Source organism: Coffea arabica, chromosome 1c, assembly GCF_036785885.1.
Source record: "Coffea arabica cultivar ET-39 chromosome 1c, Coffea Arabica ET-39 HiFi, whole genome shotgun sequence".
Taxonomy (NCBI): domain Eukaryota; kingdom Viridiplantae; phylum Streptophyta; class Magnoliopsida; order Gentianales; family Rubiaceae; genus Coffea; species Coffea arabica.
Window position 1 is genome coordinate 6,397,689 of NC_092310.1, and position 2,692 is coordinate 6,400,380.

Consider the following 2,692-nt stretch of genomic DNA (forward strand, 5'->3'; position numbering starts at 1 on the left):
TTAACCTTTATAAAACTAAAATCAATGCATACATCATGTTAAATTAACACATTATATTGAGTTTTAAATTTGAGTTTTGAAGCTTTGTACGCAAACAAACAAGTTTTATACACATTCATTGCTATTAGGGCTTTGTACACGCACAAAGCAATTTTATACAACACTTGCTGAATCGCAGCACATACTGATTGCAATTAGAGCTTCTAATGAGCGGAGTTGAGTCGGGCTAACTATTTCGTTTGAGCTTTGTCCAAATTTATATCAAAACCATGAATATTGAATTCATTATTTGCTAGTCAAATTTAGATAATTATGCCAATTATTGGAAAGTAGAAATCCATTAAGTCCCTATCTATTCCGCAGAAAACAACTTAAAACAGTAAAATGATAGAAGTCGTTGGTTTAGTCTTCATTCCATTATTTGTGGTTAGTCGTTGTAACGTTGTATTTTTGTAATCCATACGTTTAGATCCCTCCAATGTTATTACTTGTGATCATATCAAAAAGAAGAAAGGAAAAAAAGACAGTGCTCGAATTTGCCTTTTTTAATTATTTGTTTAGTGTGCTGTGTACCCTTTTCTTGTTTTTAATAAAAAATGCATTTAGTATGGATAATACCCAATAAATAAGGAAAGATCAATCATCCTCTCCGGCACATGTAAGAAATTTTGAAATGAAAGGCAAACGACAGAGTTCGAGTGGTACGGGGAAGGGAGTATAAGCGTGAGGTCTCGAGTTTGAGTACTCTTGCTTACATTTAAAAAAAAAAAAAAAACACGACAGAAAAAGCACAAGATGATTACCTAAACAAAAGCCCCTAATAAGAAAGGAAGAAAAAAATTGTCAAGAGTCTGAACTAAATTCACAATTCAAGAAAAGTTTTTCCCATGCTACATAATTAGTTAATATCATTTTTCAAAGTTTCTAGTATATTCGAGAACTAAAAAAGAAGAAGATAAAATTCCACTTATACAGGAGTTTGAAGTTAAGTATATTCCTTTTTCAATCTCCAACATTTTTGGTTATACTTCCTAATTCCTATTCGGATTCTACTTTCTATTCTAAACGTATAACAAATGGACAGAAATGGTGATGACTAATGACGGGTTACTTACTGGCTTCCTAATTCCTATTCGGATTCTAGTTTCTATTCTAAACGTATATCAAATGGACAGAAATGGTGATGACTAATGACGGGTTACTTACTGGCTTCCTTTTTCCCGCATCAGAAGCGTCGAGAGAAAGAAGGACACACAAAGGCAACTAAAAACATACTTACCTGCACGGGGTTGATGGGCGATCAAGAAGGCTCATGGCTTAGGCAGGTGACCTCCATTGCACTTTGGAGGGGTCCCTTCCTATGGCCTCCCCAAGTGGTAGAGGCAACGTCGTAATTTGCTGCAGCGGAGGCCTTTGTTCACGCGGCCCTGCCCAATCTTCCATGGAACAAATCTTTAGTATATCAGCAGCACATTGAGAATATGTGTCTGATGGTAAATATTTGTGTATAAGATCAATTTATGCTGTTTTGAATTGTTTTTGAGAGGCAGAGATATATTTTTGGTTAAAGGAAATTGCCAAATTGTGTTTATCCATGTCTCATCACAAAGGAAATTGGCAGATAATTTGTTGATCCATCCATGTCTTTGTAACTCAACACGAGCAAAAGTCAGTCTGATATTAGGATAAATTATAAAAGTTCAACTTTGTCCCAGTTTGTGTAGGTATAGAATGGACGAGTATTTCATGTTTTGTTCAAAGCTTGTTTTTTGTTTGAAAATTTTACGACCTAAAATTTTTATTTGACCTCATATCCTTTAACATGCACACCTATGTTTGAACTCAAGTTTGAACCGGACTCAAATATGTTGAGCTTTTGCATATTTATTCTGTTACAAAATCAAACTTTTCAATCTATTTATTATAATCAAACTTTGTTTTGATTTGTTAACAGCCCTAATTGTGATGCATAACAAGGCACTTCCATGTTTGAATTCTTAATTTGCTAGTCCAATTTAAACCACCAATTACGTCAATAATTGGAAAGTATCCATTCCTTTGGTTCGTATTTAGTACAAAACAACATAGTGTTTGTAAAATGATAAAAAGTGGTTGATTTGTCTTTCTTTTCCATTTTATTTTTTGTGGAAAAGTATCTTTTATTTTGACATGTTAACAGCTCTAGTCGTAATGCGTAGTGACACATTTTCATGTTTTAATTCTTAATTTTCTCTTCCACTTTAGACCATCAATTACGTCAGTAATTGGAAATTAGCCATTCCTATAGTCTTTTGTAAAACGACACTTAATTTATTGGATTTTTCCAAAGTGGTTGATTTTTTTCTTTCCTTTCCAATTTATTTTTGGTGGAATAGTGTCTTTCATATTTTTTTTTTCTCCGAAAGATATTGAGATTTTATTAAAACAAAAGGCACCAGATTACTACAAAAACTTCCTCAAAATACAAGTGCTTTTCATCTTTGCATCTCTATTTGTTTAACTTTACCTGGTTTTAAAAAGCGGTTGATTCTTGGAGACTAGTAGTCCTTGCATGTGGCTGGTATTTCAGTCCAACTTTGAGAGAATTAACTTCAAATTTAATTGCAGAGAGTTACTTGCGGACTAAAGGCTAGAGAATAACATAAAGTTGATCATGTTCCTAGGAAGGCAGATCCCTATTATAATTGTTTAA

General features: G+C 33.3%; 1 non-coding gene across 1 annotated transcript; it reads left to right on the forward strand.

Moving 5' to 3' along the window:
• Window positions 1–1,271: 1,271 nt before the first annotated feature.
• LOC113687357 (U1 spliceosomal RNA) lies at window positions 1,272–1,432 on the forward strand. Its single transcript, XR_003447745.2, has one exon. It is a non-coding gene; the product is annotated as a U1 spliceosomal RNA (small nuclear RNA).
• The last annotated feature ends 1,260 nt before the right edge of the window (window positions 1,433–2,692 follow it).